This window comes from Bos javanicus, chromosome 8 (assembly GCF_032452875.1).
Source record: "Bos javanicus breed banteng chromosome 8, ARS-OSU_banteng_1.0, whole genome shotgun sequence".
NCBI lineage: Eukaryota > Metazoa > Chordata > Mammalia > Artiodactyla > Bovidae > Bos > Bos javanicus.
Window position 1 is genome coordinate 9275369 of NC_083875.1, and position 14851 is coordinate 9290219.

A 14851-nucleotide genomic window follows, 5' to 3' on the forward strand; every position below is an offset into this window, starting at 1 on the left:
GGACAGCTCATGCCAAGATCAAGCAGCCATGTGAGGGGTGAGAGACGAGGGAAAGACGGAAGAGGGGTCTGATGGGAAATTTTTGTAGGACTGGGGACAAGTGACCTTAAAGAAACAGGAGGACAATATCTGCTTTAGAGGAAAAGACAACTTCTTCCCCTTGAGGTCTGGGGGACTTGGGCACAAGTGTTAGACGGAGAGGCCAGTTTAGAGTGGCAGTCCAGGCAGGAGACCCAGGAAAGGAATGCAAATGTCACATCTGCTGGAGACAAAGACGCTGGTGTGAGAAGGGTGGGTCTGGGGTCGCTGCAGAGGAGATCCCAGCTGAGGGAGCTTCCAGATTCATAGCCCAGGTGGCCTGAGGCCTGAGCCACCCTCTAAACCAGCATCCTCCCCTCCTGGGGTCTCCCCCTGGTAGTGACAGTAAAACCATGGACAACTGCCACCTAGGAGCAGAGGAAAATGCCGCCGGAGGACAGGTCTAGGTACTGCCTCATGGATTTCATGTGGCTGAGCATCCTCTGCGTGGATGTGAGTTTCTGCTCTATTCCAGCAGATGATGTCAGCACATTTGAGACCATCAGGTCTCACACCTACAGCCCCAGGCCTCCATTTCAGGAGGCTTCCCTGAAGCCTTCGGAATCTCAGGAATCCCCCCAAAACGCTGCAGAGGCAGCAATTCTGGAGTCCACTCAGGAAGGACCTCATGTTCTTGTTGTCTCCCTAAAGCCCTCCCAGGGGTGAATATGTGCTCCTAAGACTGAGGTCTGGGCTCTCTTTTCTCTTTGAAAATTGCCCAGTTACAGAGGAATGATCAAAATCTATCTCCACTGTGGGATGCAGGGGACTTGCAGGAACTTCAGGTGTTTAGTTCTCTGGGCTCCAGTTTGGGTTCTTTGCCGGTATGCTGGGAGCTGTTGCTTGTGATTAACCACTAGGAGACAAGGTTCTTCTCCTTTGTCTCACCACCAGCGAAAGGAGTGAAATTCTACCCAGGAAGGGGGACCCACCTCTTTCCCTGCCCGGCTGGACCCCAGAGAAGCACCTCTTACTCCAAGTCCCCTTCACTTCGCCTTAGCCTACACAGCTTCATTCATGCATTCATGAATTCATTCATCCATTCTTGTCTTTGTTCATCCACGTTTCTAACGCATGCCCACCAGGGGCAGGTGCTGGAGAAAGGATGGTAGTTCTAAAGGAGACACTCTGCAAGTTCACAGGTAGTTAAAACCTGGGCTCTGGGAGCACCCTAGAGGTGTGTATAATTATGAGGGCCTGGAGCACATCACCCAACTACTCCTTGGGGATGAGTGCAAAGGTTTCGCAAAGGAAGTGACATCTCAGAGGACACTAAAAAAAAACATGAACAGCAGCAAAAAAAAAAACCTGTGATTCCCAGCACAGACAAGGCACTTAGCACTCACTCTGATTCAATAACAAAATGAGTGAGTGAGTGAATGAATGAGTGCATTTTTAAGTCACTGGTGTTTCTGCCTCACAGAGTTATCCTCTTGTGAGGAAGGCAGACAAGTGAGAGGGAGCTTCAGAAGAAGCCCCGTGTGAAGGATTGCTTCCTGTGCCTTTTGAGCCTCAGCTATGAAGCATGACCTTTACTGCTTGTCGAGCAGAGGCTGCTTTTAAAGGATATCCCTCCACTGTCCTCCCAGAAGGAAGGGGAGACTGGATGGTGCTCCGAGCCCACCACTTTAAGGACCTTCTGTGTGTGCTCTGAAATAAGACAGTAGGGCTTCCCTGGTGGCTCAGCGGTAAAGAATCTGCCTGCCAATGCAGGAGACATGAGTCCGATCCCTGGGCTGGGAAGATCTCACATTGTGCAGAGCACCTAAGCCCATGGACCACAGAGCCGGTGCTCTAAGAACCTGGGATCTGCAACCACTGAGCCCACACACCACAGCTACCGAAGCCTGCACACCACAGACCCCGTGTTCCTCAACGAGAGAAGCCACTGCAACGAGAAGCCCAGCACTGCGACAAGAGAGTGCTTCTGTTTGCTTCAACTAGAGAAAAAAACCCCACGGTACAACACGGACCACAAAGCAACAAAGACCGAGCACAGCCAAAAATAAATACATAAAACTTTTTTAAAAGGAAGAAACAGTAAGGGAAAGTGGCAATCATGGGGATGTTCAAAGCAGCCCTGGAGGGAAGATGGTCCCTTTTGGCCGAGGGCAGTGGGGGGCTGGAGTGGGGTGACGAGTCTCAGTGGAAATAGTTGATTGATTGAGAGTCATCTGAATGTGACAGAAGACAGGATAACTGAGCATGGCTCATCCCCCAAACATACAATTGTGCACACGCACCCATACACACATATAAACACTTGAACACACACATATTGCACCTTTTGGGAAACAGATCACATGGAAGACACAGGTTTTGAATAGAAAATCGCTTCTTCAGAAGAGCTTGTGTGTTCGTGCACTCTCAGTCGTTCAATCGTGTTCGACTCTTTGTGACCCCATGGACTGTAGCCCTCCAGGGATCTGTCTTGGAAGTCCCAGCAAAAGTCCCAGGCTAGAATCTTTGATACTTAAGGCAGGGTAGACAGCTGCCACCAGGTGGCGCCAAACAAGAGCTTGTGCTGGGAGAGACGATACACCACCTGGGACCCAAGGCTCACTCATTCATTCTTCTGCTTTGCAACACCCCACAACTCTGCATTTTAGGGCCTTGGATTTCTCAGCTCCCCCTACCCCATTAAGAGCCTCATGGCAGGGTTTTACTGTAGTGATACTCTACAGGATAATGGTGCTCTTTGTGTATCTAAATTGGTCTTGTAGGTTTTGAAGTGCTTCCTTTGCCTTACTCAGTCATGTCTGACTCTTTGTGACCCCATGGACTATACAGTCCATGGAATTCTCCAGGCCAGAACACTGGAGTGGGTAGCATTTCCCTTCTCCAGGGCATCTTCCAAACCCAGGGATCGAACCCAGGTCTCTTGCATTGCAGGCAGATTCTTTACCAGCTGAGCCACAAGGGAAGCCCAAGAATACAAGAGTGGGTAGCCTCTCCCTTCTCCAGTGGATCTTCCCAACCCAGGAATCTCCTGCATTGCAGGCAGATTCTTTACCAATTGAGCTATTTGGGAAGCCCATAAGGAGCAGCGGCTGCACTTTGCTGGAGCAGCCGTGAAGAGACATCCCACGTCCAAGGTAACAGAAACGCAAGTAAGATGGTAGGTGCTAAGAGAGGGCATCTGAGGGCAGACAGACTGAAACCACAATCACAGAAAACTAGCCAATCTGATCACATGGACCACAGCTTTGTCTAACTCAATGAAACTAAGCCATACCATGTGGGGCCACCCAAGACAGACGGGTCATGGTGGAGAGTTCTGACAGAATGTGGTCCATTTGAAAAGGGAATGTCAAACCACTTCAATATTCTTGCCTTGAGAACCCCATGACCAGTATGAAAAGGCAAAAAGATAGGACACTGAAAGATGAACTCCCCAGGTCAGTAGGTGCCCAATATGCTACTGGAGAAGAGTGGAGAAATAATTCCAGAAAGAATGAAGGGATGGAGCCAAAGCAAAAACAACACCCAGTTGTGGATGTGACTGGTGATAGAAGCAAGGTCTGATGCTATACAGAGCAATATTGCATAGGAACTTGGAATGTCAGGTCCATGAATCAAGGCAAATTGGAAGTGGTCAAACAGGAGATAGCAAGAGTGAATGTCGACATTCTAGGAATCAGCGAACTAAAATGGACTGGAATGGGTGAATTTAACTCAGATGACCATTATATCTACTACTGTGGGCAAGAATCCTTAGAAGAAATGGAATAGCCATCATAGTCAACAAAGGAGTCCAAAATGCAGTACTTGGGTGCAATCTTCGAAACGACAGAATGGTCTCTGTTCATTTTCAAGGCAAACCATTCAATATCACAGTAATCCAAGTCTATGCCCCGACGAGTAATGCTGAAGAAGCTGAAGTTGAACGGTTCTGTGAAGACTTACAAGACCTTTTAGAACTAACACCCCCAAAAGATGTCCTTTTCATTATAAGGGACTGGAATGCAAAAGTAGGAAGTCAAGAAACACCTGGAGTAACAGGCAAATTTGGCCTTGGAGTACAGAATGAAGCAGGGCAAAGCTAATAGAGTTTTGCCAAGAAAATGCACTAGTCATAGCAAACACCCTCTTCCAACAACACAAGAGAAGACTCTACACATGGAAATCACCAATGGCCAATACCGAAATCAGATTGATTATATTATTTGCAGCCAAAGATGGAGAAGCTCTATACAGTCAGCAAAAACAAGACCAGGAGCTGACTGTGGCTCAGATCATGAACTCCTTATTGCCAAATTCAGACTTAAAATGAAGAAAGTAGGGGAAACCACTAAACCATTCTGGTAAGACCTAAATCAAATCCCTTATGATTATACAGTGGAAGTGAGAAATAGATTTAAGGGATTAGATATGATAGACAGAGTGCCTGATGAACTGTGGATGGAGGTTCATGACATTGTACAGGAAACAGGGATCAAGACCATCCACAAGAAAAAGAAATGCAAAAAAGCAAAATGGCTGTTTGAGGAGGGCTTACAAATAGCTGTGAAAAGAAGAGAAGTGAAAAGCAAAGGAGAAAAGGAAAGATATACCCATTTGAATGCAGAGTTCCAAAGGATAGCAAGGAGAGATAAGAAAGTCTTCCTCAGTGATCGGTGCAAAGAAATAGAGGAAAACAATAGAATGGGAAAGACTAGAGATTTCTTCAAGAAAATTAGAGATACCAAGGGAAAATTTCATGCAAAGATGGGCACAATTAAGGACAGAAATGGTATGGACCTAACAGAAGCAGAAGATATTAAGAAGAGGTGGCAAGAATACACAGAAGAACTGTACAAAAAAGATCTTCATGACCCAGATAATCACGATGGTGTGATCACTCACCTAGAGCCAGACATCCTGGAATGTGAAGTCAAGTGGGCCTTAGGAAGCATCACTACAAAGCTAGTGGAGGTGATGGAATTCCAGTTGAGCTATTTCAAATCATAAAAGATGCTGTGAAAGTGCTGCACTCAATATGCCAGCAAATTTGGAAAACTCAGCAGTGGCCACAGGACTGGAAATGGTCAGTTTTCATTCCAATCCCAAAGAAAGGCAATGCCAAAGAATACTCAAACTACCGCACAATTGTACTCATCTCACATGCTAGTAAAGTAATGCTCAAAATTCTCTAAGCCAGGCTTCAGCAGTAAGTGAACCGTGAACTTCCAGATGTTCAAGCTGGTTTTAGAAAAGTCAGAGGAACCAGAGATCAAATTGCCAACATCTGCTGGATCATGTAAAAAGTAAGAGAGTTCCAGAAAAACATCTATTTCTGCTTTATTGACTATGCCAAAGCCTTTGACTGTGGATCACAACAAACTGTAGAAAATTCTTAAAGAGATGGGAATACCAGACTATCTGACCTGCCTCTTGAGAAACCTGTATGCAGGTCAGGGAGCAACAGTTAGAACTGGACATGGAACAACAGACTGGTTCCAAATAGGAAAAGGAGTACGTCAAGGCTGTATATTGTCACCCTGCTTATTTAACTTCTATGCAGAGTACATCATGAGAAACGCTGGGCTGGAAGAAGCACAAGCTGGAATCAAGATTGCTGGGAGAAATATCACTAACCTCAGATATGCAGATGACACCACCCTTATGGCAGAAAGTGAAGAGGAACTCAAAAGCCTCTTGATGAAAGTGAAAGTGGAGAGTGAAAAAGTTGGCTTAAAGCTCAACATTGAGAAAAGTAAGATCATGGCATCTGGTCCTATCACTTCATGGCAAATAGATGGGGAAACAGTGGAAACAGTGTCAGACTTTATTTTTCTGGGCTCCAAAATCACTGCAGATGGTGACTGCAGCCATGAAATTAAAAGATGCTTACTCCTTGGGAGGAAAGTTATGACCAACCTAGACAGCATATTAGAAAGCAGAGACATTACTTTGTCAACAAAAATCCATCTAGTCAAGGCTATGGTTTTCCCATGGTCATGTATGAATGTGAGAGTTGGACTGTGAAGAAAGCTGAGTGCTGAAGAATTGATGCTTTTGAACTGTGGTGTTAGAGAAGACTCTTGAAAGTCCCTTGTACTGCAAGGAGATCCATCCTAAAGGGGATCAGTCCTGGATGTTTTTTGGAAGGACTAGTGTTGAAGCTGAAACTCCAATAGTTTGGCCACCTGATGCAGAGCTGACTCATTGGAAAAGGCCTTGATGCTGGGAAATATTGAGGGCAGGAGAAGGGCATGACAGAGGATGAGATGGGTGGCATCACGCACTCAATGGACATGAGTTTGCGTAACTCTGGGAGTTGGTGATGGGCAGGGAGGCCTGGCATGCTGCGGTTCATAGGGTTGCAGAGAGTTGGACACGACTGAGTGACTGAACTGAACTTTGCCTTACTGCCTTGCCAAAGGACTAACATCTAGGCAGGAAGGGGTCATTACTAACACCTTGCAGGTAAGAAAATTGCAGTTTAGAGAAATTACAGAGGGAAGGGAGCAGCTGGCCATGCTTTAGCTGTTTGATGGCCTGGGGCATTCTGTCATCCTCCTCATTATTGAAATGAGGCATATTCACCATGTGTAAATGCTTTGTGTCAGAGCCTTGTAACCGAGGGGATCCAGGGCTGAAAGCTGTGTCCCTACTGTCAGGGAGCTTCGGGGCTGATCGCCTCTCTGTCCCTCCTTACATCTTTGCTGTGATATCAGCATAAACAGCTGTCTCCCTCTCTGCAGGCTGCAGCTGCATCCTCGTTTTCCTGCCCCAGTCCCCCACCTGGCTGAGTGGGAGATGCCAGGAGCTACAGAACACCCTGAACATGTTCCTGAAGCAGCTTCTTAGAGGCTCACTGTTAGTAATATAAAATTTTCTTCTTCAAAACACAAAATATATATGATGAAACAGAATGCAAAGGCACCTGATTGAAAAATAATAATAATAAAACCTGAAGCTTGGGACTTGCCTTCCAATGCAAGGGGCATGTGTTCAATCCCTAGTCAAGGAACTAAGGTCTCCCAAGCTGTGAAGTGTGGCCAAAAATAAAACACACTGGAGATTTAGGGACCTCCTGTACTTGTGGAGGTCTCTGCTTCCAGCCCCCAGGGCTGGTCTTGTCGCTCCCCTGCACCACCCTGGGCACCTTGGGGAAACCTGTGAGATAGGCTTAGCCTTTATCTCTCTTTCGTTGAAAGGACTTGGGCTGGGATGCACTGGGTTTTTAAGGCTCCCTGAGTTCACAATAGCCCTGGTCCCACCCACAGGGCATCCATCCTAAGAGGTCCATGCCAATGTCACTGGTTAGGAAACTCCTGGAAAATACCCCGCACCCCACACTCAGCCAGAAAGGGGTGTGGCGCATGGACACTAACATCAGGAGGCTGCCGCCCAGAGCGTGGAAACGCACATCAGGAAACCTCCGACTTCGTTTCCCCTCCTTTGAACGAAGGACTTCTCTTGGTGATCTGTGTGGCTCCTCCATGACCACATCTGGAGGGTTTGGTGAGCCTCGTGAGACCCCAGAGTTTGGGGATGCTGTCTGGACACACACTCAGCCCTGACCTGCCTCTCTGTCCCCCACCCTAGAAAGCCTTCCAGGATTAGCCCTTCTCCGTGCCCACAGCTCCTGGCCCCTGCAGGCCTCTCTCCTCTGTCCTAGATGGGGCCACCACAGTCTCTCACTGGGCTGCTTGCCTCTGCTGTTGTCTCCCCCTGCTCCACTTTCCACACAGTGGTTCCTGGGATGGGATCTTGTCACCCCAGCTCATGGCCCTTCAATGGCTTCTCATGGCTGCTTCAGGGGCCCCCGGGGGTCCAAAAAGACAGGCCCACCTGGATGCTCCCCCGTCCAGCCTCCCACTCAACTTCATCTCTCACCTGCCCCTGCTTCCATCACGGCCCTGCCTCTAACACAGTTCTCTCTCTTTTTTCCTCTTTTTAAAACAATCTTTATTTTATATTAGAACATAACTGATTAACAATGCTGCGTTAACTTCAGGTATACAGCAAAGTGATTCAGTTGTACGTATCCATATATCTATTCTTATTCAAATTCTTGTCCCATTTAGGCTATTACAGAATATTGAGCAGAGTTCCCTGTGCTATACAGTAAGTCCTTGATTGTTATATATCTTAAATATAGTATATGTAATGTGTATATATCAATCCCAAACTCCCAATCTATCTCCCCCAACCCTTCTCCTCTAGTATTCATAAGATCATTCTCTAAGTCTGTGAGTCTGCTTTTGTTTTGTAAGTAAGTTCATTTGTATCATTTTTTTTAGATTCCACATGTAAGTGGTATCATGACATTTGTCTTTCTCTGACTTACTTATTTCACTTAGTATGGGAATCTCCAGTTCTATCCATGTTGCTGCAAAGAGCATTATTTCATTCTTGTCAATGGCTGAGTAGTATCCCATCGTATGTAGGTACCACATCTTTATCCATTTGTCTGTCTGTTCACCTACTCAACTTCATCTCTCACCTGCGCCCACCTTTATCGTGGCCCTGCCTCCATCACAGCTCTGTTTATAGTGACGTTATCCTCTCTTCACTTCCTTGTCTCTCCCCCAAGATGGGCAGTCAGCAAACATTTTCTATAGCACATGCTTTAGGACTGTGGGCCATATGGTCTCTGTAACGGCTACTCATCTCTGCCTTGTAGCACAAAGCAGCTGTGGACAATATGAACACACATGGGCAGCAGCCTGCATTCAGCCCTTGGAGTCTAGTTTCAGCCCGTTCTGTGAATGGCCTGTCTCATGGACTCCTGGGTCCCCAGCGCACAGACGGGCAGTGTGTGTGTATGTGTGTGTGTGTGTGTTGTTGCCCAGTTGTGTCTCTTTGAGATCCCCTGCACTGTAGCTAGCCAGCCTCCTCTGTCCATGGGATTCTCCAGGCAAGAATACTGGAACCAGTTGCCATTTCCTACCCCAAAGGGATCTTCCCAACCCAGGGAGCGAACCCAAGTCTCTTACATCACTTGCTTTGGCAGGTGGATTCTTTACTACTGAGCCACAATGAAAGCCCCTTGCCTGGCGGTGTAGATCATTCATGAAAGTTTTGAATGGATATATGACCCGGAGGGCTGTGTGGAGGGGACAGTGAGGAAAAACTCGTTTTTCTGAGGATCCAAGTCTTACACTCTGGCACAGTAAGAAGGCTCGGGCAGTGGGGTTCTGCTCTATGCTGCCAAATCAGGGCTTCTGCCTCCAACATCACCCTGCCTAACATCTCAGCAGAAGGAGCCCCCAGGCTTTGCAGATTACCAGGGGAGTTGTAGGGCAAGATTCCTGGCTCCCTAGGGCAGAGGGAAGAGAGGACCCCAAAGTGACCCGTCCACAGAGCAAGGGGAACCACTCGTCAGTTCCCAGTCCTGAGAGGACCCCCAGGGGCCAGGTTCCCTCAAAAATATCTATTGGCTACGGCTGCTCTGAGCCCGGAGCCCCACCTCTGAGGGCCAATCCAGTGGCTCTGGAAAGCTCCCACCAGTTGTTAGGCAAAGAGCCTCTTCTTCATTCTCACCCCTGAAGTCTGTATCTTCTGCTCCCCTAGACTTCTGGGAGATCCCAAACCTGTGCAAGCATTCCTCATTTGGAGGAAGAAATTTCTTCCCAAACTTTGATGAACTTTTTGTCTGAAGTCACTCTGCCATCTGGTGGCTGTATCTGGGGATTGCAGTCGCATCTGGGCCAATCCCACTGTCTGCTGGCTGTATTCCTATACCTCTGAAGCCCTCCCCTAGAATAACCTAATGAGTCCTATTCATTCTGCAAAACTCTGAACCTAGCCTAGAACCTAGGCTTTCTGAGTGTTTCCAGTTCTGTTCACAGCTCTATCCCTGGGTTAGAACAGGCTGGCGCATAACATCTCCCGGGAAGTGTTTGAAGAATGAATGAGCAACAATAACGCACATCAGATTGTGATGACTTTCTTCCTCTGAGCACACAATTTCTGTTTGTTGACAGTATTTCATTGCGTGCCATCCTTTACATGGCTTTATGTGTGTAACTCTCATAGTCCCTCCTGGATTATAAATTCTGGAGATGGTATTTTCATTTTCTAACTGAAGTAGAAATTCAGTGAATACATTTAAAAACTTATGAATACTATAGTATTGAGTGCTGTGTGCTGTGCTAAGTCACTTCGGTCGTGTATGACTCTTTGCAACCCTATGGATCATAGCCCACCAGGTTCCTCTGCTTATGGCATTCTCCAGGCATGAGTACTGGAGTGGGTTGCCATGCCCTCCTCCAGGGCATCTTTTCCAGTCCAGGGATTGAACCCATGTCTGTTGCATCTCCTGCATTGGCAGGCAGGTTCTTTACCACTAGCGTCACCTGGGGAGCCCCAACTATAGTATTTCTCTCATCGGTAGCAATTCATTGCATGTATAATCTGCTTTATTACTTCTATTAGATTCTACATTTGATCTTCTCAACAATTCTATGAAAGACTAGGGCAGAAACTATGAATCCTATTTTTATATAAGGAAACTGGGTCTCAGTAAGCTTAAGTGACTTGAAGAAGACCACACAACTCCTAAGTGGATGTGCTGGGACTTCTGACTCCAGACTGAGCGTACTGTTCTCTGCTTCTGTTGATTTGGGTCCCGATGGGAAGAGTGTCACCTGGTGTGGTCATAGAGGGAAGGTGACATTTTAGTGTGGGCAGAGGGGATCTGTGCAAAGAGCCTGTGGTCTGTAGAAAAGTCATTCCTCCAGCATTCCTCACTCCTGCTGTGCTAATCTGTCAGGAGGACAGAACAAAGTCCCATAGAGCCGGGGCTTCAACAACAGAAGTTCATGTTCTCCCAGCTCTGGAGGCTGGATGTCCGAGGTCAAGGTGTCAGCAGGTTAGGTTTCTCCTGAGGCCTCTCTCCTTGGCGTGCAGACAACTAGCTTCTCCCTGGGTCCTCACAGGGTTGTCTCTCTGTGTCTGTGTCCCCATCCTCTCTTCTCACAAGGACACCAGTCACAGCAGATCAGGGTCCGCTCCAGTGACCTCCTGTGACCTTAATCACCTCTCGAAAGGCTCTGTCTCTTACTACAGTCACATTCTGATGTCCTGGGGGCTAGAACCTCAGCATACGAATGTTGGGGGACACAGTTCAGCTCCCACCCTTGCCCCCTAGCAGGCACTCGTCGGCTTCTTTCTCCATGGGCTTGTGTTCTCCTTAGAGACACTCTGGATGCTATTCTGCCTCTTCAGAATTGCCAGAGATAAGGCTGCCTCCTGGAAGGGCAAGGTCTCAGGCTGTCAGTGACTAAGAGGGCAGAAAACCCCCAGAGACCCCTACAGACCCCTGCAGGCAGAGTAGCTCCATATACCATAACCACTTTGGCAACAAACTGAAAGCCCCTAGCAAGTAGCAGAGGACTTCCTGTCTGAGAGGAATGGCTTCAAACCAACACCTCTGAGAATTTTCTGGGCACATGGATGGAGCAGACCAGCACCCAGAGATCAATTTCAGACACTTAGAGACTCTCCAAATTTGCCCAAATTAACCTGCCACCTGAAATGCGTTCAGCTCATTTTGGGGTAAGTCTCTTCATGGCCCTGGTGCCCGAGTTTCTTAACCTGGAAAATGAAGCACATGGACTAGATTCAATCATAAGACTTGAAAGGAGAGTTTGGGAGCCACGACTCACACCTACCAGTTGTGTGACCACGCTCAAGTTGCTTTAACCTCTCTGCAACTTTGTCCTCTTCTCATAAATACAATGGAGGATCAGGGAAGCTCTAATTCAGTGCCAGTTCTGAAATCATCTACTTAAAAAAAATCAAGCAATTATAAAATTACAGAAAAATAGAAAGTACAATTATATAAGAAAGCCTTTTCCTTCCTGCTCATTGGAGTGTAAGTTGCTGACCTGATTTTCTATCCATGTGTATGTGTCTACAAACAAGGACACTCTCCTCGACAACCAGGAGATGCATGCTGATATATCCATCCTTGGAATCCTCAGACCTCACTGAAGCTTTACCAACTGGCCTGATAATGTCTTTCAGAGCCAAAGGATCCATTTAGAATGACGTGCTATCCTGAATTGTCACTTCCTTTTGGTCTTCTTTTCCTGGGACAACTCCTCCATTTTTCTTTGATTTCCACAGCCTCAGTACTTCTGTAGATTTTGTTCCAGCTATTCTGTAGAATGTTCCTGGATGTCAGGCCCCCTGGCCAGGGACCCCTGGCTTGGACCCTGACTTCCTGTGTCACCTGTCCTGCCATACGGACATGCTGCCACCCCAGCCAGGCTCGGACCACCCTCCCCACCCCATGTGGGCTCCTACACCCCTCACCCAGCCCCCTTTCCCATGGACCCTGCTGTCCCCACACAGTCCTGAGACCCTCCTGTCCTTGAACTGAAGGCACAGCAGCGCTCTGTGCCACATCAGGGGTTTGGGGCTGAATTGCTCAGAACGAAACGGAAGAGAGGGGAAGTGCGGAGCTTGAGGCTTTAGTTGTGAGTCCATCCCAGAGTGGGGGTCGGTAGGAGCAACAGAAGGACCAGCAGGGCCCGGGACTGAGGGAGGGACAGTCATGTGTCAAGAAAAGAAAAAGAAGGCAGTTGAGGACACTGAGGTCGGCTTTGCACACACATTCTATGGTTCTGGAAGAGCTGGTGGGGCCCCCCTTGGGGTCCACAAAGAGGCCCCACAGCAGCAGGAGGGGGATGGCTCTCACCCTGGAAGGCATCTCCCCTGGGAATGTGTTCTGCGTGACAAGATGTTGCCGATTGTAGAAGTATACTTAGGAGATGTGACAGGGAGCTAGGATATGCAGCTTACAGAAGCCAGGACTCCCTAAAGTCAGAAGAGTGGTCTTCGAGGGTGCCCACAACAGTCTGGGTGGCCCCCCAGGAGCCGCACCCAGTGCTGGGGTGAGACCCATGGGGAGTCAATGCAGCTCAGCCTGAGACCTTGTTCTCCAGGTCAAAGCTGTGCATAGCTGAGGAGGCCTTCCTGTGGGGGGTGAATTCCCCGTCATGGGTGGCATTCAAGTTGAACAATACAGAGAACTTCAAGGAAACTCAAGTCCAGGCCAGGGAGGGGTGGGAGAAGGAGTGAGCACTCACCAAGCCCCCCCAGCCCAGCCTGAGGTCTTGGCACTTAGCTTTGCCCCGTACAGGAGTTGGGTTTTCCTGAGTGTTGCCCACACCTGGCTTTGCATCACTCCCTCTGTGTCATCATGGCCTGGCATTGGCCTTGGCAGTGCTCGTGACAATCCCCCTGTCTCACAGACCAGGAACCTGGGGCAGAGGTGCTCATGTTCCTGGGGCTAAGCCCTGAGTCTCGGTCAGGGTAATTCTGGACCTGACCCTCCACGGCCATCAAGGCCAGCTCAGGACAGAGAACCCAGGCCTGCCTGCCTCCCTGGTGTGGGTGACACCAATCGGACTCTTCTCTTCCCACCCCAGAGGACCTTTCCCCTCCTCGACTGTGCCGGCAGCTGCTCACCCAGCACCTGAGTCCCTGGGTGATCCGGGGACAGCACTTTGGAAGGATGCTGCATACTTCCTGCACTCGAGCAGAGGCGCCAGGGACCAAAGACGGAAAACGGCCTCTTCCTGGGCCTGTTCTGATATAAAACTGCAGAACTCAGAATTAAATAGCGGCTTTGCAGCACAGAGCAATGGTGCCCAATTAAGCTATTCTGGGGCCTGAGGGCACTTTGGCATTTTGTGAGTTTTTATTGCTCAAGACAATGAATAATACATAAGTCTGTAGAGTCTCAATTCAAATGATGACTCATGCATCACATTTCAATCTAACCCATATTTTAATGTGATCCTCCTAGACTTTAGAAAGTCAGGGGCCCCCTACTTCTTTTCTTTAAATTGTTTAAAATTTTATGTATTTATTTTTGGCTGCACTGGGTCTTCGTTGCTTTGCGTGGGCTTTCTCTAGTTGTGGCCAGTGGGCTTCTCATTGCAGTGGCCCTTTGAATTGAATTGAATTGAAAGTCGCTCAGCTGTGTCTGGAGAAGGCAACGGCACCCCACTCCAGTACTCTTGCCTGGAAAATCCCATGGACGGAGGAGCCTGGTAGGCTGCAGTCCATGAGGTCGCTAAGAGTCAGACATCACTGAGCGACTTCCCTTTCACTTTTCACTTTCATGCATTAGAGAAGGAAATGGCAACCCACTCCAGTGTTCTTGCCTGGAGAATGCCAGGGACAGAGGAGCCTGGTAGGAGGCCATCTATGGGGTTGCACAGAGTCAGACACGACTGAAGTGACTTAGCAGCAGCAGCAGCAGCAGCTGTGTCCAATTCTTTGCGACCCCATGGACTATGCAGTCTATGGAATTCTCCAGGCCAGAATACTGGAGTGGATTGCCATTTCCTTCTCCAAGGGATTTTCCCAACCCAGGGATCGAATCTGGGTCTCTTGCATTGCAGGCAGATTCTTTACCAGCTGAGCCACAAGGGAAGCCCTTTACCTCTCAGTAATTCAAGTCTGGATCTTTCGGGGAAATACTTCTCCAAGAGTGGAACACGGACCACCGTTGGTCAGCAAACAACTCGTTCCTGGCCCAGGACAAGGTCAGAAATGGAGAGGAAATGTTTAGAAACCTTCAGAACTGTTTAACAGGGTGATTTTATGTGAGTTGCATCTAATACGAATAATACAAGTTTGAACTTGTATATGTTCATTTTGTGGTTCATTTTTCTAGTGATCAAATTGTCTTATATTGTATGTAAGTATTGGTTTGCAAGAAGTTAGAAATTTAAAACAAGAGCCCACAAGCTCTGTCCTTCCCCACAGATGGTCTGAGACTTGTATGTAGGTCCAAGGCCACAGCCCTTCCTGCTCCTCACTG